Source organism: Lissotriton helveticus, chromosome 4_1 (genome assembly GCF_964261635.1).
Source record: "Lissotriton helveticus chromosome 4_1, aLisHel1.1, whole genome shotgun sequence".
NCBI classification, from domain to species: domain Eukaryota; kingdom Metazoa; phylum Chordata; class Amphibia; order Caudata; family Salamandridae; genus Lissotriton; species Lissotriton helveticus.
The window spans coordinates 515,336,120-515,361,928 of NC_136063.1; positions in this window are offsets into that span (position 1 = coordinate 515,336,120).

Genomic DNA, 25,809 nt, shown 5'->3' on the forward strand with positions numbered 1-25,809 from the left:
GTGTTAGGATAGTAAATTAACTATTTTTAGACCTTGAGCGCCCTCCAGCGCAAGTCGTGGTAACAACTTGCGTTGTCACAGCCGCGGTGTAAAGGTACCGCGTTGTGAAAACATCGTTGTAAACGATGTTTACCGGGTGGGAGCAATGTTGGCTTCCACTGTATGCGGGAAGGCGAGTCGGGCCTTGGGCATGCCCCACACTACCCAAAATGTTTGTTGCACCGGGCCCCGGGGGAATGGGGTCCCCAGACAGAAATTGGTGTGAGAAGGGAAGCCATGCAGACCAACCTTCCCCCTTCAAAATGCTTCTGAGGTCCCTGGGGCCACAACTGGCCATTGGAGGTTGATGCACACCCACCTCCCCCTCAAAATGATGCCAGGGCCCAGGGATTTCGGTCCCCAGAGCTAAAATTGACCCGGGGAGAGAAGCTGTGTGCCCCCTCGCCCTAATATATGATGTTGTGCCCTGGGGAATGGGTTCCCCGGGGCCAAAATCAGCCCGGAGGGGGTCCATGTGACTCCTCCCACTAATAAATGAAGCCTGGCCCGTGATGGTTTTCCCGGGGCCGTATCCAGCCTGAGAGGCGGACTGTGTCCCCCTGAAAATAATGACGGAATCCAGAGGATAGGGTTTCCCAAGTTAGCAGTCAAGTTAAAGAATACAAATCTTAGCACTAGGCTGTAAAGATACAGAATAACAACTGGGTAAACCAACCTCTTAAAAGAGTTTAGGCGTACCAGTATGAGACAAACAAGAAGTTCAGTCACAGCAATACAAAAGATCAGTAACAAGATTTGGTGCTCAGAAAAGAGTTTCTGATTCTCTCTCCTATACATGAGTAAAATCTAAAATCATCTAATTAAAGTTCAAACTAGGAGGATAGGTCGAAGTCTAAGGACTCTCACAATTCAGGAAAATACGGAAAAATAGAAATAACAGGAAGACTTGGGAAATAAAGGACTAAGAAAAGTGTCAGCATCGCAGAAGCTCAGTAAAGTCCTATTGGGTCAGAGAAATTTGAGTGTTTAGCCTAAGCCACACTCAGCAAGAATCAAAGCATAGAGGTTTAAACCTCTCAAAGTCCAATGAAAAGTGGCTTAACATCAGGCAGGGTAAACACTTGATATTTCCATCAGAGTCTCTCAGGTGACACCCCTCTGTTCATATCATCAGGAGTCCGATTGTCCTTTTACCTTCTCACATTGTAAGCTGCAACATTCACGAAATGTCCCACACTTAACATGGGAATTCATTCTTGTTCAACCAAGTCATGTTTTAACATTGCTGAATAGGACTCATCAGTTAACGCTCTGACTCGCCATGCTCTTTCGTAAAGGTCTTCTTCTCAGGCACTTTGTCTATCACAAGTACAGTGTTGTATCTATTCTTTTTTTTTTGTTGTTTTTTTTTTTTTGTTCAAAAACCTTTATTTGAGCAAGCATAGAAAAATACAAGAATGGGCCTACAACCTCACGGGCTGGCCGCTAATAAGAAGGCACAAGGTACAAATCAGAAGTGTACACCCGTGGTCAGGCACAAATCCAGCACAAAGCATTACTCCCAACATGTCACAGAGCATATTGAATTTTTATTTATACAAAAAGAAAAACAAACACTAAAAAGGCGAATGCACGGTGATCAAGGTCAGCCCAAAGAACGGAGGGGATGGTCTACAGTCAGGAGAACCTACCAAGAGCCCTGAGGCTCCAACAAGGTCAGGGGGGGGGAGCAGCGGGGAGAATCGGAAATTCAAAAAACAGTATGAAAGGGTTCCGGGAACGCTCGCCTAGGGAGATAGGACAACATCAGTAGTGCCCACAAGGGGAGGTGTGCAGATATCACCACGATATTCATTCCACTGGCCCCAAATCCTCGTCCACGCCCTGGGTCTGCCCCTGGCCACATAAACCGTCTTTTCCCGAAACATGGACCAGTCCATGTTGTCTTCCCATTTCGAGACCTCAGGGGGCCTGGATGCGCCCCAGAGCTGCGCAATATCACGTTTCGCAATCATGTAGCCCAAGGTAGCCCACCTGGTCTGGGCCACAGAATAGTCAGTGGGCTCCCACACATTCAACAGACATCGTCGAGGCTCAGGCCGCAGGGCAACCCCAGTCACATCAGTCATCACCTCAAGGACAGCAGTCCAGTAAGCCACCACAACCGGGCATTCCCAAAGAATGTGTAAAAAAGTAGCACTCAACCCACAACCACGCTTACATAACCCATCCAAAGAAAAGCCCATCGTTACCAGACGCGGACCAGTGACATACACTCGATGAAGGATTTTAAGTTGAACCAAACGGAGACGGGCAGGAATGGCTACCTCCTTGGGAGAAGAGAGTGCCGACTGCCAATCCTCGTCGTCCAGTTCCAACCCATCGCCGACCCAAGCCTCCCGAAGTCGGACCAATAAGTCTGCCCGATTATTGATCAGCTTCTTATAGATCAGGGAAATAGTGCTATCAGGCAGGTGCCCATCAAGGACACGATCTTCGAGGGGGGAAGACTCGGGCAGGGCCATATCAGGAGTCAAGACTGAGGCGAGGGCGTGCCGGACCTGCAGATAACGAAAAATTTCCCTACCATTCAAACCATATTCCTCCTGGAGGGCCTGGAACGATTTCACACTACCCTTCGAACATACATCACCCACCTTACTTATACCAATCATATCCCAGCGGTCGAAGCCCTCAGTAGACCAGAGACACCCCAAACGTTCCGAGGCATAAAGCGGCGTCGCCAGCGTCATTCGATCTTCCCATCCCAAACTCACATTCGCGGCTCGCCACACAGTTACTGCACTCCTGGACGGGCCCACAAGATGGCGCCCGGCTGATCGGGAATAAAACGCTCTATTAAAGTCCCCACCCGGCAGCTGGAGTCTATCCATCTCGAATGCAGGATTTCGACCCGGCGAAAACATCACGTGATTAATAGCAGATAGCTGGGAAGCCCAATAATATCGCTTAATATCGGGGAGCGCCATGCCCCCGTCGTACCAAGGGATGGTGAGTTTCGCGAGGGCAATACGTGGACGCCCGTCCCAAATCAATTGCCATTGAAGACTCTCGATCTCTCGGAAATAGGTCTTGGGGATAGCGTCATAGAAGTTCTGGAGAGCGTAGAGGAACCGCGGCAAGGACATCATTTTAAACAGGGCCGCCCTGCCCAGAGGAGACAAAGGAAGCTTACGCCAGCGGGCCACGTCCAGTCGCAATCGAAGCAACGGGGGGAGGAGGTTACGCTCAAATCGGAGCGAGGAGTCCAACGTAATAAAAATCCCTAAATATTTGAAGCCAGACTGGACCACCTGGATGGGAAGTCTGCTCGGCAAAGGGGGTAAAACACCCGAAAGAACATACACGCAGGACTTGGCCCAGTTAATAACGAGGCCCGAGTTGGCACCAAAGGAAGTGAGAACGTCAAACAAAACTGTCAGAGATTTACGCGGGGAGGTGAGATATAAAAGAATGTCGTCCGCATAAAGCGAAACGCGGTCCTCAAAGTCCGGAGACCAGCGAATCCCCTTGAGCGAAGGCTCCCACCGAAGCCAAGCAGCCAATGGTTCCAAGGCGAGCGCAAAAAGCAACGGAGACAAGGGGCATCCCTGACGGGTACCCCTACCAAGGGTGAAAGGGGCCGAAACTCTACCATTTACCACTACTTGTGCCAGAGGTTCCGCATATAATAACTTGATCCAACCAATAAACTCAGGCCCGAAACCAAATTTCTCAAGAGCCGCCCAAAGATAAGGCCACTCCACAGTGTCAAAAGCCATTGAGGCATCCAACGACGCCAAAATGGCCGGCTCCGTCAGAAGCCCCGCCCTCGCAATCGCGCCGTGGAGACGACGCAGGTTCAGAGCCGTGTTGCGATGCGGGATAAATCCGGATTGATCTGGATGGACCAAGCCACTAATGACCGTCAGGAGGCGGGACGCCAGGAGTTTCGCCAACACCTTGGGTTCAACATTTAGGAGGGATATGGGCCTATAGGATGAACAAAGGTCTCGCGGTTTGCCATCCTTGGGGATGACAACTATCGTGGCCAGTCGCTGATCATAAGGGAGAACACCCGTTCCCGGGACTCCAGAAACATGGCGCGAAGATATGGCGCCACTCTGTCGGGACGTAACTTGTACAGTTCAATTGGCAACCCGTTCGGGCCCAAGCTTTGCCCGAACGGAGTGAACGGATGGTAGTGGCTATCTCATCAACCGTAAAGGGGGAGTCCAACGCTACACGATCCAAATCAGTGACACTGGGCAGAGCTATATCACGCAATAGAAGGCGAGAGTCAGCCACATCTCTCACAGACACAGGGGTATACACCACACGGAAGTACTCAGCAAAACGGTCAACTATTCCAATCGGGTCCGTCACACTCACACCACTCGAAGACTGAATCACGGGTACCACACGAGTAGCTCTCTCCCTCTTATCCAGCCATGCCAGCAATTTACCCGCTTTGTCACCCACATCATACAAACGACCCTGTTGCTCCCGAAACATCACTTTAGCAGCATCCGTGACCACAGATTTATATGCAAATTGTTTCAGACCCAGGGCGTGGAGTTTCGCAGACGTGACACCAGATTCCAAAGCATCCTCCAATGCAGAAATCTCTCCCTCAAGGTCCACCACCTCCCTATTCCTTGCCCGCTTAGCTTCAACAATAAGGGAGAGGGCCTGCCCACGAATCACCGTCTTAAAGGCCTCCCACAGGGACACAGCTGAGGAGACCGACCCCTCGTTATCCAGAAAATACGCGTCCAAAGACTTAAGCAAAAGGCTGCGGGTCTCGGGGGAGGTAAGGTACCACGGATTGATGGGAGCAACTCTGCCCACCGCCTCCACTCCAACCTCAAAACGAAGCCAGAGCGGAGAGTGGTCAGAAATACCCCTGGGTAGGTGGACAATCTCACGAACCGCTGGCGACTGCGCCGCAGGCATCAGGAAATAATCCAGCCTGGACAGACTCCCATGGGCCCCAGAATGAAAGGTGTATTGAAGCTGGGTAGGATGCAAAAGCCTCCAGCAATCCACCAAGCCAAAGGTATCCAAAAATCCACCCAACCACCATTGGGCCACAGGAGTATCTCTAGGGGGGTGGCGATCGTGAAGACCGGAGAACACTGAATTAAAATCACCAGCCAAAAAGAGAGTACTATCAGGGAGGTCCAACAACACGCGGCCCAAATCTGAAAAGGTAGAAGTCTGCAAGCCGGGGGGCACATAAACAGTAAATAAGGAGAGGGCACGACCCTCATAGCGACCCACAAGGACAGCATATCGCCCCCGATCATCCTGAATCACATCATCAATAGCTAGGGGGAGGGAAGCCCGAACAAGGATACCCACGCCCCTAGAACCCGAGGTAAACCCAGAATGTGCTACGAGGCGATAGCCCCACCTATTCATTGCATGACAAACATTGCCTACCAAATGAGTCTCCTGCAGGAAAACAATATCAGGAGATAAACGTCGCATACATTTCAACACCACACTTCTTTTGATACGATCTCCCAGACCGTTAACGTTCCACGAAACAAATCTCAACCCGCTACCCCCCATCCCACCCAACAAAGCCAAAACCCCCCACCAATGAGCATGACACCAGAAACATCTTCAAATACAGGATAAAGTCACCTCGAAAACAAAACACACAAACAACGAACTTCCCAACCACCCACCCCCAAAATAACAAGAAAACACCCCCACCCTGCACCCCTGCAAAAAGCTAAAAAGCCACCCCAACCTGCAGTGTGCCTGTCGCCCAAGAACCCCTATTCTACACAAAGACCCCGGAGGAGGAAAGGCTCCGTCCCACCCGCCACCCCGATCAAGACCAATGACGAGAAAAAGAACAGACATCAAATCACATAAGCGATAGAGGAACAAAGGCACACATTCCTGGAAAAGTTACTCAAAACAAGGCACCCGGCATAGACGAAATGTTCAGCTCTCTACACCACCTTCAGCACCGCCCGGGTGGGCATCGGACTCAGTCTCAGGAGGTCGGTTAGGCAAGGAGTCCAGCCAGTCATTCACAGCATCCGGCCGATCAAAGAAGAAGGTCCGGTCATTATACTCAACCCGCAGCCTGGTCGGAAAGAGCATAGCGTAGCGCATCCCCATGTCCCTAAGACGCTTCTTGGCACCACGAAATCCCATCCGCTGCTTCTGGACCTGTTGGGAAAAGTCCGGATAAAAGTTCACCGTGGCATTTTCAAAGGCCAACGGCCAACGCCTTGCGACCGCGGCGGAAAAGCTCTAATATGGTGGCGGGGTCTATCAGACACCGCCAGCCATATTAGGATGTGCTGAGGGCTTTGCCTTTTGCCGCCACGAAAAGGCATACGGTCCTTGCTTTGGGGGCCCGTTGTAGGCCCCCAGGGTGAAGGGGGGTGGTGGGGGGTGCACATGGGGGGTACCTATGGTACCCCCTGCGTTTCAAAATACAACATGGCAGGCACCGCCGCAATATTAAAAATGCGGGATGCACCCGCCTCTGTGGCGGGGGCATCCTAATTCCACGGACGGGACCTCCGCCCCTGTGGCGGACGGTCCCGTCCTCAGACAGGATGGCAGACAGACTTTGTCGGTCCGCCATCCTAATTGACCCCTTATTTCGATCAGTTGATTTTATACTCAGCAAGCTGACTGACAAGTTATTGGCTGGAAAATTTCAAACGTACATTAATAAAAACACCTAGGCCAACACATTATTATTTACCTACTCTTGATTGGGTTCTTTTCCAGCATTTACATCTGTGCTCAGGGATACCGTTTTTGGTAAGGGTCAGATTCACTTGCCCCTCTTTTCAAACCCCAGGTGGGACTCGAACCTAGGAGTGAGCAGGTAGCCACAGGAACCCACAGAACAGGATCAGAGACCAGCAAGGACCAAAAACCACAAGACAAAAGACAAGGCTCAGTAGCAGAAAACAAGAACAGGTGAAAGAGTTAAGCCTCCTAAATATAGTGGTTTGACCCAGCCTTCAAGCCAAATCGATATATGAAACTAGTGAAATCTTTGCCCACTGGGAGCAGTATTATCCCATAAATAATTTCATATATTTACCTTGGTAGACATTCCACCAAGATGACATACTTAAAACAAACTGCAAAGCAGTTTTATAAAGTTTGAGAATTATTTTTTCCATGACACTGTCAATTATAAGTCTGAACAGGGTGCCTGTGCACCATGCAAGACATCAGGGCCAAACCACGATGGCTAATTATGATTTTAATTTAATTGTAGGAAATGTAGGCTTCTTCACACAATAGACACAATAGAGGACTGTACTGAGACGATGTCCAATACTTGCTTTGTCAAAGGCTCTGATGTGAAGTACATAAAAACCATTCATAACCATAGTCTGTGGGAAATGTCCACACGACAACCTTTACTCCTGCCTTAAAAGATATCCATATATCCCTTTATAGACTGGAAGTTTAATTGGACTCAGATGTATATGAAAAGCATTGTAATATTCTAAAGGCAAGTTAACATACAATAAAGATAATTTAATGAAATGTAATTCTGAGCTCCCACTGAATTTCTCACGCTATTACTTAAATTAGTCAAAAGAAATTTTATTTCACAAATATGTTAATTTTTGTATTTATTTAGTTATTTTTTTATTAGATGAATGTATTTATATAATAATAATAATAATCTTTATTCGGCAGTGATCACAACCATAAAAGATAAAGGCAAAATATAAAAACACAGTAGCAATACAATTAAAATTCATTTAAAAGTTGTGCAAAATCGCAAAGTCCTGCAGCCCTCAGCAACACCTGGAATTTCTGGATCTGAGTGTGGCTCTAAAGAAATTCATTCTTGCAAAAAGTGTGTAATCATTAGGCAGAAGCTGCAAATACATTAGAGCAATACAGGCTTGTCTAAATCTCATATCTTTTAAAAGGGGCTTAAGAAATACTCTCCTTGGGCGACTAAAATATTTACATAAAAGGACAAAATGTGGAGACCTATCGTCACGGCCGTAGGGACGTCTCTCCTCTAAATGCAAAACAAAGCCGGCCGGAGATGCCAAAAGATGATGAAGCTGATTAAATATAAATCGCGTTATTAGAAAGCTGTCAGAGGCACTTGTTAAAATAAAGAGATATTTCTCCATACCCTGGACTGATTTTAAAAGAGCGTACCCCCTGCCTGCTGGTTTTCTATGCCCATTATCTTAGCGGAGAGCTGTGGCAAATTTAAAAAAACAACTCTTTTACTAGTGTCAAGTCCCGGGACTTCACTGTGTCATATATGAGAAAAATATCTGCTCTTCCTAGCGCTGTGAAGGACTCTTTAACATACTGTAAATAGGGGATTTTGAGCGCCTGATCAAGTGGTAGACAGTCAGAGATGACCAAACGATTACATTCTGCCTCATCATTCGACCAAATCTTCGCCCAACACAGCAAAGGCTTTACTGTCACCGAGTCAGTTATATCCTTTACTCGTAGTTCTTCATGTACCAAGAACAATGGGGTACCCTGGGGTACTTTCAGGAGTCGTCTCAAATACTTATTTTGTAAATTTTTAACCGTCATGTTCCCCCAGACCTCTCTTCCATACAAAACCTTGGAGGTGCAAAAGGACTAGTAAAGCTTTAGAATCACCCCGGGAGACCAAGTGCCTAATCTCTGAGCATAGTTAGCAATAGCTCTCATTGATTTATTCATGTCTCCTAGCTTACCCTCTATCAGATGTTTCCAGTTCAGCTTTGCACTGAATAAAATTCCCAAAAACAGAAAAAGCTGGGACTTTAGCTCAAATATAGGCTCCTCCCTCAAAAGTCTGAGATCCAGCCACCAAAGTGGCAACTTTCATAACGTACGATTTTGTGAAGTTGGCTCAACTCATTCATAAACTAAACAAAAGCATCAATCAAAGCATGTAGGCCCATCAGTGTATGTTACATATGTACTGTGTCATCCACATATAATAGGAATGGTACTGTTTTCCTGGCCACTCTTGGGCTGTCAGTCTGTTGTGTTGTTAGGGCAGATTCAAGGCCATTGATGTATATCGTGAATAAGAAAGGAGCTAAAATACACCCTTGCTTAAGCCCCCTAGTGCAATTAAAATGGTCTGTAAGGCCCACTCCATGAGAGTATCTGACTGTAGTTGTGGTGTGGGCATGAAGGGTCATTAAAAATTTACAATACCCGACTCAACCCCCAGGGAGCCAAGTAAGGCCCACAATTTCTTGTAGTTCACCCGATCAAAGGCTGAGGTAAGATCCATAGAGCACAAGAAAAGGGCTCCAGGTTGGTCAATCGTATATTTGGAAATTAAAAGATAAAGGTTTGGGCACTGTTCTGTGGTTCATTTTCTAGAGGGAAAACCATATTATACCGCCAAAATATTTCGGTTTGTGTCAGCCCAGGCAAAGAGCCTATTCAATAAAACCCCGACCCAAAACCTTAATTGTAGAATAAATGAGGGATATAGGGCGATAACAGCAAGGGTTATCCATATCCCCCTTTTTAAAAATCAGAATGATAGTAGCAGTAGACCAAGAAGGTGTCATCCCAATCCTTACTGCAGAATTTAACATCCTGGTCAGAACTGGAGCCCATACAACTATATTGTCCCGGATGAAATCTGTAGGAATCCCATTGGAACCTGGGGTCTTATTCCGGGACAATCCCTCAATGCCCAGCCTTACTTTGCCCAAGAAAAAAGTGACAGGAGTAACAAGCGGGCAGAATTTGTCTAAAGTTATAAAATCCTTCATAGTGGGCAATCCATTGTTCCAGAGTGATGTGATGGCATAATGCGGGTCTCAGTGGCTCTGAATAACACAGTCAGTTTATAACTTGGCAAAAGAGAATACAATCTCGATGCTCACTTGACTGAGTTAGCTCGTCCCATACTTGCCTTTGTAGCAAACACCTTTGATCCTTGAGGGTCCCTTTTAATTACTATGGTATTTTGCCACCCAGATTGTATCTCGAGGGATCTGTTTCAAGACCACCTTTAGGGGGAGGAGGGCCCGGGAATACACAGCATAAAACCATTTTGGATGCTCTCAAGTGGGGATCAACAGCCTGAACTGTTAACAAACTAGCTATTGACTGGGTGATGTGGTTAAATTAACCTATGATCTTGTCATCAGAGGCTGAGGGGCCTAAACAAGTTAGAATCTCTTGTTGTCGCATTTTAAAAAGAGAGTGCCCACAGTTGTACTGAAGTGCACCGTCTGGGTACCCACTCCTTCAAACACTAGGGTCAGTGTGTTGTGGTCACTAAATGGTCTATGTGAAATATTAAATCAATTATGGTTTTGCATCCCCTGCCTTTATATGTTGGGGGAATATTCGATTTAGAGAAATTAGGCATTTTGTCTAAGGTAAATAGTAAACCATGAGTGAGTAAGAGACCATATAGTTCAAGCCCTTCTGGGGAGGGTTCCATATGCAGTCCCTCTGCAATTGTGTATATTTGCAGACTATGCAAGTGTTGTAAAGAGTCTGAACAAAGGTGACAATTAAAATCTCCTGCCACAATAAGATTCGCCTGGGAGAAATCTTCTCCCCGTAATGAATCAAGGTCGCCACTTAAAGCGGATAAGTTTGAAGGCCCTGGAGTATTTAGAGTCCCACTTCAGTGGTTTCACTGACCCACAGTGTTCAAGGGCTACGAAAATGATTAGTCCTCCATTCACTCTGCCTACTCTGGAGCCCACTACCGGAAGAAAAAAGGTCTTAAACCCCTTGATAAAAAATAATTTTCAACTTCGCAGGTTTCCTGGAGGCAAATAATGTTAAACGATCTAATAATCAAAATCCACCTATCGTCTGCAAATTTTGCCGCTACACCAGCCACATTCCAGGAAACAAAACTTACATTTTCCCCGGTGCCCTGATTATGGCTTAAATAAGAGATTGTAGGACCTGTACGCTGGTCAATAGTCATATTAATAGGTACCCCGCTAAGGTAATGTTCTACATTTTCTTAGGGCAAAGCCTTCAAATCCATCTCATCCTGTGAGGGTGGCTCTAAGGGGGGGGGCTATCATTATACTTCTGCTGCCATATTCTGATAGTTTAAGTCATTAAAGTCTGCTAAGGGGGCATAAGGATTAGAGATTTCATGCAACCCTCCCAGAACACACTCTCCCCTGCCACGGGCCAAACAATGATCACTACTTCTAGTGTTTTGAGAAAGTCTATAAAAAACACCCAGCGGTAATGCTTTGATCTCAGTTTTGGTAGGGGAAAGACTGGGATGAGTGCCTCAAAATAGTAATAGAGTAATAATCACATAGTCTCCCTCAAAGGTTTTCCTAGACGGTTCTATCCAAGCCATCCTCCTGGCCATCAGAATATGTCTATAATCTGCAACATTAAACCTGGTATGTCTGCCTAGCCAGTGAGAGACTTTGTTAATCAATCAGTCCGTGCTTTCCTGGTTTGGGGTGCCAAGCCCTGGTACTCCTGCCAAAACCAGGGTGTAAGGGCCACAAGCTGGGGAGAGGTTAATAACTGGTAAACCTGGACTATTAATAGAAGCTAGGGATTTCATTGCTACTTCAGGGATGTGTGACAAGGGGTGCTGGCTTTTAATATCTGCCCGGTTGTGACATGCTAGAGAATTAGCAGGCCGGGAGGGGGCATTCAAGCGATCAGGCTCATGGCTCCTTGGTCCCTGGAGCCAGGGTAGGACGGACGGCAAGTTGCTCACTAACGCCTATCACCGGAGCAACGAGGTGCTCTGGCCATCCCCGTCAGTCCATTGACGTTGTTCTAGGGGTCTACTGAACTCCCCAGTGCACGTCTACCAGGGTATTTCTACCGCCCCTAGTAATTTATGTCAATAAACTGAATACCAGGTGGTAGTGCACGAATATCACTAGTATCACTATACTTTTACTGGTCCTTACGAAGTGCCAATTGACCTGTAAGGGGCAAGCCTAGGCACGAAACATGTTGACCATTCATACATAGATTGCCCCCCAGGAACATCATCTTCCACACAGGGGATTGTCTGGTGTGGAGTAGTGTTGGGGTTGTGCAGGGTATTGTTTGGGAGTAGGGAAAGGACTGGAGCTAGGGGCAGGGTCGTGCTGGGGGTAGTGTTGTAGGGTTTAGGGTAGTGTTCTGATGTTAATGTAGTGTAGGGTACTGTTTTAGGGTTTAGGGTAGTGTCCGGGTGTTGTGCAGGATAGTTTTTAGGAGTAGGGACAGGAGTGGTGCTAGGGGCAGTGTTGTGCTGGGGGTAGTGTTTTAGGGTTTAGGGTAGTGTTGTGGTGTTAGTGTAGTGCAGGGTAGTGTTTTAGGGTTTAGGGTAGTGTAGGGGTGTGTGCAGGGTAGTGTTTAGGAGAGGGACATGACTGGGGCTAGGGGCAGGGTCGTGTTGGGGTAGTGGTTTAGGGTTTAGGGTAGTGTTGTGGGATTAGTGTAGTGTAGGGTAGTGTTTTAGGATTTAGAGTAGTGTTGGGGGTTGTGCAGGGTAGTGTTTGGGAGTAGGGGCAGGACTGGGGCTAGGGGCAAAGTCGTGCTGGGGGTAGTGTTTTAGTGTTTAAGGGTAGTGTTGTGGCGTTAGTGTAGTGTAGTTTACCGTTTTAGTGTTTAGAGTAGTGTCGGGGTGTTGTGATGGGTAGTGAATAAGTGTAGGGACCGGAGTAGGGGAATGTGTATGCTCGTGCAGGGGGGTAGTGATTTAGGGTTTAGGGTAGTGTAGTGGTGTTTCAGTAGTGTAGGGTAGGGTAGTGTTTTAGTGTTTTGGTAGTGTTTTAGATGTGTTGGGTAGTGTATTTCTATTTATTATTTATTGTAGTGTTGGGTTTTAAACATTTCATTTTTTAATATGAAACGTTATTCCGCATACCATTTTTATTACTAAGCAAGTTTTTACTTTGCATACACTAACACTTTCAATGTAATTTTATGCGAAGTAAAAACTTGCGTATTAACGGTTATTGCTAAGTAATAACCATGTAGTAATAGCATGCAAAGTAATGGCATGCAAAATAACGTTACATATTCGGAATGCAAGGTGTTGGTTTTCAGGTTGTAGGTCAAATTGCACAAGGTGGAGTTGGTATTCCACAGGTGTTAGAAATTGGGTTTCTGGTTGGCTAGGGTATGCACCTAAGCCAGACAGAACTCACCACTCTAGTCAGGGCAAGTAAGTTACACACCAAAGATGACCTGTGCTCACCCTCTGATAGCTTGGCGCAGAGCATGTAGGCTGATCATCAGAGAAATGTAAAGCATTTGCTCAACACACTCACACACTCACACAGAAACACAATAAATACACCACAAATGAGACTCCACGCAGGATTATATAAAAATATATAGTATATTGCACATATAAAAGACCAAAACAACATGAATCATGAATACTGTGCATTCTGCATAAATCCTGAGATAGTGCTCATTAGCCTGTGTGGCGGTTCAGAAGGAGGGACACGGAGACCAGAGCGGGGTAACTGCGGTTTTATTTTAATAAAGGTCTTTTTCTTTCTTTGTGTCCTTCTTTCCCGGGCTAGGGCGGCAGGGTCCAAGGTAGCAGCTAGGTCACGGGATCTTCGGGGACTCGTCCGTCTTTCTTCCCTCTCTGGAGAGTCCCGTTATTTTTCCCTGGTTGGGTTCCAGCGCCACATGCGGGAGAGAGAGAGAAAGGCTCTTAGCGTGACGCTCGCTAGTTATGTTCTCCCAAGGGGAAACCAGGGAAAGTGAGGACACCGGTGTGCGTGTACTGATTTCTACAGAGTGATACTAGACCGTTACAGACAGGTGAATGGTATTCGTGGAGGAGAGGAGGTAAGGGGAGGTAGGGAAGAAAAGGGAGGGTAGGCTGGAACGATATGTACACTTTTTACACGGCGGCTCCCCGCCTCCCCAACCAGCCCGACACACGGTCACGCACCTGAGTGAGCCACTCTCCTCCTCCTCCGTGAGTGTGGCTGGGCGCTGCGTTGTATCGTTGGCCTCCTGGCATAGCTCCTATCGTCTTCTTCTCCTCCGCAAGCTCCGTACTCCGTCCTCCTCCGTTTTCCACGCTCGCAAATCCCTCTCCTCTCTTCTCCTCCTCCGAGGTACCAGAACACACCGCTCCTTCTTCTTCCTGCTTTTTGACGAATCCCCTGGGACGCGCGTCATCGAGGGGCGTGCCTGTTTCTCCGATGCTGTCCATTCGGCATAGGAGCGCGTCATAGGGGGAGTTGCTTTCTTTGCTACAGCTGTCCCGTAAAAGGAACATCCCTCTGGTTTCATAGCCTGCTGATTCCACCACTCTTTGGACTCCGATTCCCAGGTGTCCTGAGGTGGTGACAGAGAGGAGGTGGGAGACGTGTCAGTATACCATCAGTCCTTTAGTGTGGTATCGTCCGTATCCCTTCCCGCCTCCCTGCTACAGCCTGACAATGTAAGAATCAAAACGACATACATTATAACATCAGGGCATGAAAACGTAGGAGTTTGGTTGGAAGAGGAACACTTAAATCCCCAAGTAATGAAGCATGTTCAGAGACAGTAACCTGTATGGCAAGAAAACACATGAATTATAGCCGGCAACGATAGGGCGTGAAAAACACCTGCACTCCTATTGGCTGAGTTATCGTAATTACTATGAGCTACCCTGATCATCAGGTATGATACAGAGGGCAGAAAACACCTGTGTGCCTATTAACCGCAACACAGTAATTGCTTCTTCTTACAGGATGTGTCCCATTTGCGTCATGCACAGTAGTGCACAAATATGTGTCTCCAACCGTGATGTGCGCAGTATTGAAATGTCAAGACCGCTCAGGTCTAACCCAGCTAACCAACAACAAGATGATTTAGCCCTTTTTTCACAGCCCCTTGTCCGGCCGGGGTGTGCTGACACGAAAGGCACCTAAGTCTGGGGAGTGAGAGTCAGCCAGCAGCATCTGGTTACTAGGCCCATGCTGTATTTGGTTAGACCAGAGCCAGAGAATAGCAGACAGCAGGGCAGCAAGCAAGAAAGCAGTTCAGTTGAGTCCTTTGGCAGCCACCAATTAGCAGGCAGCAGGTCAACAAGCAGTCCAGATGAGTCTGTTAAGCAGTGCAGCAGTCCGCAGTCCTATGACAGAGGTTCAGTTCCAGATTTAAAACTGCCTCTAAAAACATGGGGTTAGAACCCCTGTACATATACTCTTGTGAAGTCACCCCTTTGATGTAGGGGTGACTTCACAAGAAACATTAGAAGTGCACAACAAACCCTTTCAACCTGGCCCTGGCTCCAGACATCAATAGGGGGTAAATCAGCCCTTTGGGTGAGGGCTGGACCCAACCTATACAAATGTAAAGTGTGAACGCCCTCTCTGAGCCCAGGAAGACAATCAATATGCAGATGTAAACCCATGCACACCCAGCACTTCCTGTGTTGTGGCTGTATGCAAAGTATGCACCAAGTGTAGCTGTCACCCAGGCCTAGCCATTGATTGGAGTCAGGCTGAAAGGCACAAAGAGTCACAAATACAGAAAATGCCCACTTTCCAGAAGTGGCATTTCTAAAATAGGAATGTAAAATTGAACTCCACCAGTAAGGAGGATTTCTCACTACCATTCTGAACATACCAAACATGGCAGCGCCCCTCATTTCAGATCAGGAATTACCTCGTGAGACTATATAAGGGAATTCCCAATGCTAGCCTAAGAGAGGAGTAGGACTCACAGCAGTGAGAAACAAAATAGGCTGTTTGTCACTACCGGGACATGCCACACATAAAGGCATATGTCCTACCTTTTTCTTGTACAGTCCCTGCCCATAGTGCTACCTAGGGTATACCTTAGGGGTGCCCTATCTGTAGAAGAAATGGAGTATAGGGCTTGCAAGCAGTTTTAAATGCCAAGTCAAAGTGGCAGAATACTGTGCACACAGGCCCTGCATTGGCAGGCCTGAGACAGGTATGAAGGGCAACATATGTGAGTGGCATAACCAGTGCTGCAGTGCCAATAGCAGCATTTAATTTCCAGGCCATGGGTATATGGTATACCACTGTACAAGGAACTTACAAGTAAGTCAAATACACCAAACAAGTGTAAACCAATCATACCACTAATATGCAGTGGTAAAGTGCCCAGAGTCCTAAGCCAACAAAAAGGTCAGAAAAACAGGCGGATGAAGGCTAAAGGTTTGGGGATAACCCTGCAAAAAGGGCGAGGTCCAACAACAGGATAGAGGTCGAGGTGTTCTGGTAGATCCAAATTCTGAAGTAGACAATGCAACACTGAAGAAATTGACCCCTTGTCTCTATTGTAACAGGCTTTGGCATTGAAAGAGAGAATGTAGACAGAATCCAAATCGAGTGAATGGTGATGGGCAAATGCAAGGTGTAAATCAAACACAATGCACATTTTTCAAGTTCAGCTTCCAGTCCAATGAATGCAGATTCCAATGTAGTCACAAATTCCTATGATGCAGGTAATGCAGGTCCCTCAAGTTCCCATGGCTCCACAGAATATGGGTAATCCCAGATTCAATGTGAATCATGTATCGAGAGCAAATTCAAATCTATTTCAAAATCAGAACCCATTTCAACAGTTCCCCATGTTGGAGAATGAGAGTTTTGATTACTAAATTCCTAATGACGGTACCCGAGGGGAAGGAAGAGTGCGTACTTGGCACAGTCTTAAAGGTAGACCAAAATGGACCATTTGTAGAAGGAGAGGTTAATGGCCACTTGGGGGTCGATTCCGATTCAGGAAAAAACGCTCCGAATAGCCATTCGGAGCGTTTTTCCCGTACGAATCGTACCCTGCAACGTCCCGCGTACGTACGTCGAAGTACGATTCGTACCAGGATCCGGACACCGTACGAATCGTACAGAGACCATACGACTCGAATCCCCATACGAGTCTCCGTCGGAACTCGCTGTACCTGAGATCTGTACGGCTCGCGGCTGGTTTATACGTGTCGAGTACGCACCGTACGACCCTTTTTGTACGGGAGCTGAAAACAGCCATAAAAAAAGCAGAGTTCGTGCCGAAACAGGTACAGAACGCCCCCCCCGGGTATGGTGCGTACCCCCCATGATCGCAGGGGTATGCCCCGTATACCCAGCATACATGGGGTACAGTGCGCACCCCCATGATCGCAGGGGTACGCACCGTACCCCATGTACGCTGGGTGTACGGTGCGTACCCCTGCGATCATGGGGGGTACGAACCGTACCCCATGTACGCTGAGTGTACGGGGCATACCCCTGCAATCATGGGGGGTACGCACCGTACGGTGTGTATGTGATTGTGCGCTTTTCCGTACGAATCGCCCTTACCTGACGTGGACTGTACGGATCGCGTCCTGATGCCCCGGATGGGATCGTACTCGTCGGGTCGTACAGAGAGGGCTCCTGATATGATTCGTACGGACGTTTTTTTTACCGGATCGGAATTGACCCCCAAGTGTCATTTCTCATTTACACAGGAGCTACCTCTTCCACTGTTAGAACAGAGAAAGTCCCACACCTACCCCTTTTGGGAAAGAAGGTCCAATTTGTAGATGTCACATATAAACAAATAACTAATTCTGTTTCAAAGAAAGTACCATTAAAAATAGGTTCATTGGAGGAAGATCACCAATATGTGGTATGCAACTTAGGTCCTGTAAATCTCTTCTCTTGTGCAAGTTAAATTGCACTAATTACAGCATACTGGATGGTGATAAACCTCAGATGAATGATGAAGCTGTTGATTATAAAATGGCCAGACAGGGAACAGCTGAAGAATTCATCCTGTATGAATGTCAGAGGATCTACTCCCGATTTACGAGACACTGTACAAATAGAAGTATCAGATTTTCCAGGGAAAGACATCTGACTAATCAAAGGTGTAGAACTAGTCCAAATCACAATACAAATAAATGCAGTTTTCCAGAGAACACTATCTTATAATCTAATACCTTAGACAGTGGCTGTAATAACCCCAGTGATTAGTGATTAAAAATATGCTAAAATAAGGGATTTTAAAAGAAATTGTCAGAAGTCCTCGCAATTTGCCTATTATGGTTTTACAGAAGCCCAATAGGAAATATAGAGTTGTACAGGATAATCAAAAAATAGTTGTCCCATGTTGTCCCGTGATACTGAATCAAACAACAATACTATATCAGATTCCCTGCACTGCAGAATGGTTTACCATTGTGGATCTCTATCAGGTCTTTTTCTCTATCCCGTTTTATGAGGAGAGTGAATTCCTGTTCTCAGTTGTATTTAGAGAAAGAATGTTGGCATGGTGCGGAGTTCCAAAAGGGTATACAAGGTCCTTCAATCTTTAATCAGATATTGAAAAAGAATCTTGAGACTCTGCAGATGCCTTGCAATTCTGTTCTTGTGCAGTATATTGATGACTAGCTCATGGCATTAGGTACGCTAGAAGTTTGTAAACAGGACACAATTGCTCTTTTAAATCATCTGGCTGAGAAATTACAAAAGCTGTCCCTGAATGAACTACAATACTGTCAAAAAGAAAATCTTTATTTGGGACATCTCCTTGAGAAAGGAAGGAAAAAGGTGTCAGAAGAGAGAACAGAGACAATTCTGAAAATGTACTGACTGAAAACTCAGAGAGAAGTCAGAAGGTTCCTGGGAATGGTTGGCTACTGTAGGCAATGGATACCAAACATTTTCCTCATGTCCAAGCCATTACTGAGGCTGAAGCACAGCGATGTGCCTGATCCACTTCCATAGGTTGAAAGCATTCCTAGAGCTGAAAGTCTCTGTCATGCCTCTGCACTGGAAACACCTGATTACAGTACAATGTTCACATTGTTATGCAGTGAAAGGGAGGGATGTGCTCTCCCAGTTCTTAATCAGTAGCATGGAGACTCTTGAAGACCTTTGGCATATTTTTCCACCACTCTTGACCCTGTTGTCACAGCACTGCCCGGCTGCCTTAAAGTGGTTGCAGCAGTTGGTGTCAGTATTGAGAAATGTGAGAGCATAGTGATGGGACACACTCTTACAGTGATGGTCCCTCACTCGGTGGAAATATTGCTCATCTGTACCAAAAAAACAGTACTTGACAAACAGTGACTTACAAAATATGAACAACAAATACTTGCTGCTCATAATGTTGTTCTGAAGAGGCGTAAAAAACTCAATCCAGCTACATTGTTACTGTTGCCTGAAAATGAAATTGGTGACGATGAAGTTGAACTTGACTGCCTGGATGTTACAGATTTCTGCACCAAGCCAAGACCAGATATGAAAGATGAACCTCTTGATGAGCCTGACTATGCAATTGTTATGGATGGCTCATGTTTACGAGACAATGAGGGAACTCTGAGAGCAGCTTAAGCTGTTTGCACAATTTAGGAAGGGTTAGAAGCCTCCTGGCTTTGAGGTGTTACCTCTGCACAGATGGTGGAATTAAGTGGCCTTACAAGGGCATGCAATCTTTCAGCTCAATTGAGATTGACTATATTTACAGACTATGACTTTGATATGGTCCATGAGTTTTGGCATTTATGGTCACAGAGGTGATTTATGACATTACCTGGCTCCCCTATAAGGAATAGGGACTATGTGATGAACTTATTACAGGCTTTACAGATGCCCCAGGAGATTGCTGTAGTTAAATGTGCAGCCCACAGAAGTGGCAATGTATTTGTCACTGTCAGAAACAGGTACGCAGATGAAGTTGGATGTTATTTTGCAATTGTAGCATGTACATTTAACGGGGAATATACAAATGAATCTGATGAGGACACTGCCTTTTCGATGTTGCTGTCAGTAGCTGATACGTTGGAGGAATTCAAAAGACTGCAGGAAGAAGTTTCATAGGCAGAACAGCATGGGTGGATCAGAGCAGGATGTGGTAAAAATTCCAAACATATTTGGGTTTTAGCTGCTGTAAGATGAACACCCAAATATAGAATCCAAAATATAGTCAGGCCAGAATATCGACTCCAAAATATAGATAGGACAGAATATCGAATCACCAAAATATAGTCAGTCAGAATATCGAAATTGGGGTAGGAAATATTAATTTCCATAATATTTAATTTAAAATATCGATTTCCATAATATCGATTTTTTATTAGTGTTATGTATGGTAGTATATGTGTTAAAATTATGTATTATTTTTGTAATGTATGTTTAATTTTTTATAAGTAATGAATGTTATGTAATTTAATTTTTGTTTAATTTAATTCTGTAGCGGGTTGTGGGTTTATAGGGGAATAGGGTGGGAAGTAATTTAATTATAGTAAACTAAATATACATTTTTATTTATATGTATTGATAATTAATTATTAATTGGTTAATAATTTGTATTAATTGGTAATTCATTTTTAATAATTGATTAATTGATAAATATGTTAATTGTATTATTTATTATTTGGAGCGGGTTGTGGGTTTTTATAATTAATTTAATTGTAATAAAGTAAATATTTATTTTTATTTATATGTAGTGATAATTAATTGCTTGATAATTAATTATGAATTGTGAATTAATTTTTATTAATTGCTAATATATTTTTATTAATTGGTAATTATTTTTTATTAATGTATTCATTGATAATTATGTTAATTTTTTTTGTATTATTTGGAGCGGGTTGTGGGTTAATAGGGGAATAGGGTGGGAAGTAATTTAATTGTAATAAAGTAAATATTTATTTTTATTTAGATGTATTGATAAATAATTGATAAATAATTATTAATTGGTAATTATTTTTTTTTAATGGTAATTATTTTTTTTAATTGGTAATACATTTTTATTAATTGGTAATTATATTTAATTAATTTTTTATTGGTATTGATAATTACTTTATTCTTATTTTCATATTAAATCATTACTTTCCCTACTGTTGCATTCTCAGGAGTGGGAATAGTAATTTTTACCCCTATGCTGTCCAACGCTTTCCCTACTGTTGCACTCCCTGGAGTGGGAATAGGAATGTTTACCCTCCCGCTATCCAACGCTTTCCCTACTGTTGCACTCACTGGAGGGAGAATAGTAATGTTTACCCTCCTGATATCCAACGCTTTCCCTACTGTTGCACTCACTGGAGTGGGAATAGGAATTTTTACCCCTACGCTATCCAACGCTTTCCCTACTGTTGCACTCACTAGAGTGGGAATAGTAATTTTTACCCTCCCGCTATCCAATGCTTTCCCTACTGCTGCATTCACTGGAGTGGGAATAGTAATTTTTACCCCTACGCTATCCAACGCTTTCCCTACTGTTGCACTCAGTGGAGTGGGAATAGTAATTTTTACCCTCCCCCTATCCAACGCTTTCCCTACTGTTGCACTCTTTGGAGTGGGAATAGTAATTTTTACCCCTACGCTATCCAACGTTTTCCCTACTGTTGCACTCACTGGAGCGGGAATAGTAATTTTTACCTCTATGCTATGCTATCCAACGCTTTCTCTACTGTTGCACTCACTGGAGGGGAATAGTAATTTTTACCCTCTCATTATCCAACAAAATCTCTACTTTTTTTGCATTACATTTATTATTTTTGCATTTTAAGCTTTTTTATATTATTTTAAGTATGTTTTATTTTATTGTTTTTAATATTTGATTACTTTTATATATTTTTAATACATTTAAAACATTCGAGATTTTAGTTAACTATATTTTGACAATCTATATTTTGGAGTCGATATTTTAGTACCTACTTGTTTGTAGATAGGGATTTTATATTCTGTACTTCGATATTTTGGAGTTGATATTTTGGGCATTCTATTTTATGTCCCTTGATATTTAGTAACTGAACCCTGCTGGAAGATCAATGTTGCCAGATAACCTGTTGCTTCCCATGACACAACATTTCCATGGTCCTGCACAAATTGGAAGGGATGCAATGGTAAGATTGTTCAGGCAGAATTGGTTTAATCCCCAATTCAGAATTCTAACAGAAGAGATATGCCATAGGTGTGTTACATGTCATCAGGTGAATGTAGGAAAGAGAATCCCTGTAACACTTAGCCACATTAGATCAGGAGGACCCTTTAGTAGGATACAGTTGGACTTCATCAAAATGCCTGATTGTAGCAGGATGCGATATGTCTTAATTATAGTGTACATTTTCTCCTGATGGGTGAAAGCCTACCCAACAAGGAGAAATGACAGCCTCACTGTAGCTAAGCTCCTGTTATACAAACTCATTATGCGGGTCAGATTCGTGGTTTCTCTGAATTTAGATCGAGGGACTCATTTTAATAATGAGGTCCTTAGAATGCTGTATGTGGCTTTTTAAGTGGAACAGTGATTGCACTATAGCTATCATCCCGGGGCTTCAGAGATAGTCTAAAAGTTGAATAGCACACTAAAATCTTGATTGGCGAAAGACTGTGCGTCCTCTTCTCTGAAATGGCCAGATGCTTTACCGTTGGTTTTAATGAGTCATCGCAGCACCCCTGATAGAAGAACCGGACTATCTCCAAATAAAATCCTCATGGGTCATATTATGAGACTACCTGCTGTCCCTATGAATGCTCTTGTAAACATAACAGATTACAGGATACTCGATTACTACAAACGATTAGTTGATGGGGTGCATTCTGTTTCTCACCAGGTTGGAGCTGCTACAGCCAGTCCACATCAGGAGCAGTATCATGACATTAACCCAGGTGACTGAGTTTTGGTGAAAAAGCATGTGCAAAAATCCTGCCTGAGGTCAAGGTGGAAAGGCCTTTATCAGGTCATCTTGGTTACCAACACTGCTGTCAAATGTGCTGGGATACCTAATTGGGTGCATGTCTCACACACCCAGAGAGCAAGCTGCTCATATGAAGAAATAGTGTTCTTTGAGCCAAATCCGAGAGCGCCTGTGTCCTTCCAACCAGAAGAGAGTGAAGTACAGCAACATCTCTCACTGGTACTAGTTCCTGAAATCTCTTAAAATAGCGTGGAAACATCCACTGAAGAAGAAGAATTGAGCACTGTGTGTAAAACAACTGTTGAAGCATCACAATAGCAATCAAATGATCTAGGCGAAGGAGCAAGTGTGAAAAGAGAAAGACCCTAGGGAGATTGGATTGGCCAAATGGTAGGACTCAATTGAGGTCAAGTGTGTCAGTTGAACATATACCATAAACCATTATCGACGAAACAGAATTTTGTGATGTAAGCACAACAGAAAAAGATCAACAGACACCAAGGAGATCCAAAAGAGTGAGAGTACCTTGTCACAGGTATTCTGCATCTGAGTGGACTTGTTACTTAGAGAATGTGACAGAACCATGAAGTCAAAATCCCAATGAACTGAGATGTGAGACATTTTAACCTCCATGATGTGCCACACTAAAACAGCATTGAATAAACAAGATTTCTAAAATAAAAATTACAATCAAGAAATTAACAAGTACTACTTAGAGAATTCAGAAACTGAAAGAACTGATATGACACATGGTGAGTTGAGTTTAAGAGAGAAAAATTATAAACTGAAATAAATGAACCTGACAACAAACAATTAACAAAGGTGAATGCAAATATTTGAGAATATTTCCTGATGGCCAAGGTTGCAGTATAAGGGGAACATACACATGAATCTGATGAGGACACTACCTTTTCGATGTTGCTGTCAGTAGCTGATACGTGGGAGGAAATCAAAAGACTGCAGGAAGAAGTTTCATAGGGAGAACAGCAAGGGTGGATCAGAGCAGGATGCAGTAAAAATGCCAAAGATATTTCGGTTTTGACTGCTAGAAGACCAATGTTGCCAGATAGCCTGTTGCTTCCCATGACACAACATTTCAATGGTCCTGCACAAATTGGAAGGGATGCAATGGCAAGATTGTTCAGGCAGAATTGGTTTAATCCCCAATTTAGAATTCTAACAGAAGTGCTATGCCATAGGTGTGTTACATGTCAGCAGATGAATGTAGGAAAGAGAATCCCTGTAACACTTAGCCACATTAGAAGATCAGGAGGACCCTTTAGTAGGATACAGTTGGACTTCATCAAAATGTCTGTTTGTAGCGGGATGCGATATGTCTTGGTTATAGTGTGCATTTTCTCCTGATGGGTAAAGCCTACCCAACAAGGAGAAATGACAGCCTCGCCATAGCTAAGCCGCTGCTATACAAACTCATTCTGCGGTTTGGATTTGTGGTTTCTCTGAATTCAGATTGAGGGACCCATTTTAATAAAGAGGTCCTTAGAATGCTGTGTGTGGCTTTTTAAGTGGAACAGGGCGTCAGAGATAGTCGAGCAGTTGAATGGCACGCTAAAATCTTGATTGCCCAAAGACTGTGCATCTTCTTCTCTGAAATGGCCAGATCCTTTACCATTGGTTTTGATGAGTCATCGAAGCACCCCTGACAGGAGAACCAGACTATCTCGAAACAAAATCCTCATGGTTTGTACTATAAGACTACCTACTGTCCCCATGAATGCACTTGTAAACCTAACAGATTACAGGATACTTGATTTTTACAAAATATTAGTCGATATGTGGAAAACGTGTAATAATTTCCGTTAGCAGAAGCTGAAGCTGAAGCCATTTTGTTTGTGGCATCCATTTTGTTAGCTATGTAATTCTTCTGTCTTCTCTGTTGCTTGCCCTTCTATTCTGCTTGAGTAATCAGCTTTAGTTAACTCTTTCTCTAGTGGGCCAAAGCAATGTATGTGCTGAGCAAAGCCCTGTAGATGCTGAAATACACCTGGTTAAAGAAGTAAGTGTCAATCACTTTCTGCTGTTGTAAACAGTTCTGTTCCCCCTCTCACTTGGCTGACTAAGTGATCTCCTATCTGCCCATGTTTGTCCATAACTATTCCTGTGTGGGACTGTACCTTCAATTTGTAACTACATGCTTACTCTGGAACAAATCCCTATATAAGCACCATGGTCTGTGTATTCAATGTACTACCTTCTGGAACTCATAAGGGTGTTGTATGGGCATAGTCCCACTCATGAGTGATTAATAAACTTGTTATTTGAATTCCAGCTTCAGTGCCGATCTCTATTTTGTTGGTCTACAGACCCGTGGACAGAAAAGGGTGACCCCTGCACCGGTGTGCCCATTAAAAGGCACATTTCCACAGTTTGGGGCCCAACTTGTGGGGCCTCATTGGAGGCGTGGCCGTCCGAAGGAGTGGTCTTGACGGAAGAGTGGTATTTTGCTGAGGAGACGTCCTGCATGAGGAGACCCTTGTCTTTGCAGCCAAAGTGACTTTTCTGGTTTTCTCGATTTGACCCTCCAGGTGGAGGCCAGTCCCAACTGAGGTATCCTTTGGCAATATTTTTGCAGTGACCATTAGGTCGACCAAGAGATTGGCAGTTGGAAGTTGGAGACTCTTGTTTGGTAAGGTCGCTGAAGCGGCAAGATTCTGGTTTTGTTTGTTTGATTTCTTTTTTACCAAAAAATAAAGGCAAGTGATGTGGAGATTTTTCTCTACTTTGGAATATTTTGGAACAGTAATATTTTACAAAAATCTGGTAGCATGCCTGTTTCTGGCACACTCCGTAGGCTGTGGTGCTGTCTTGGAGGTACCAAAATGGATTTAGACAGAAGTCAGCCGGCTCCCCCAGAGGGGAAACCTAATAGGCATATGTACATTAAATACGGTATTTCTTCCATAATGTATAGTATACTGTGGAACAAATATACGAAAAAGGATCCTGATTTACGATGGCCTGTGAATGGGTCATTTGACTTTAAAAAGATTCAATATTTAGAGCAGTCTTTATTCAAGAAAAAAAGTCGACAAGATATGTTTGTGTACGAATGTGGGTGAAAGAAGTGCAAGAGAGAGTGCGGAAAAAAGAAGCTATAGCAGAAAAAGAACAGCGTAAAACAATATATCAAAAATAATTGGAATTAAAAATTAAAGAAATGAAGGCAATAAAAGAAAAAG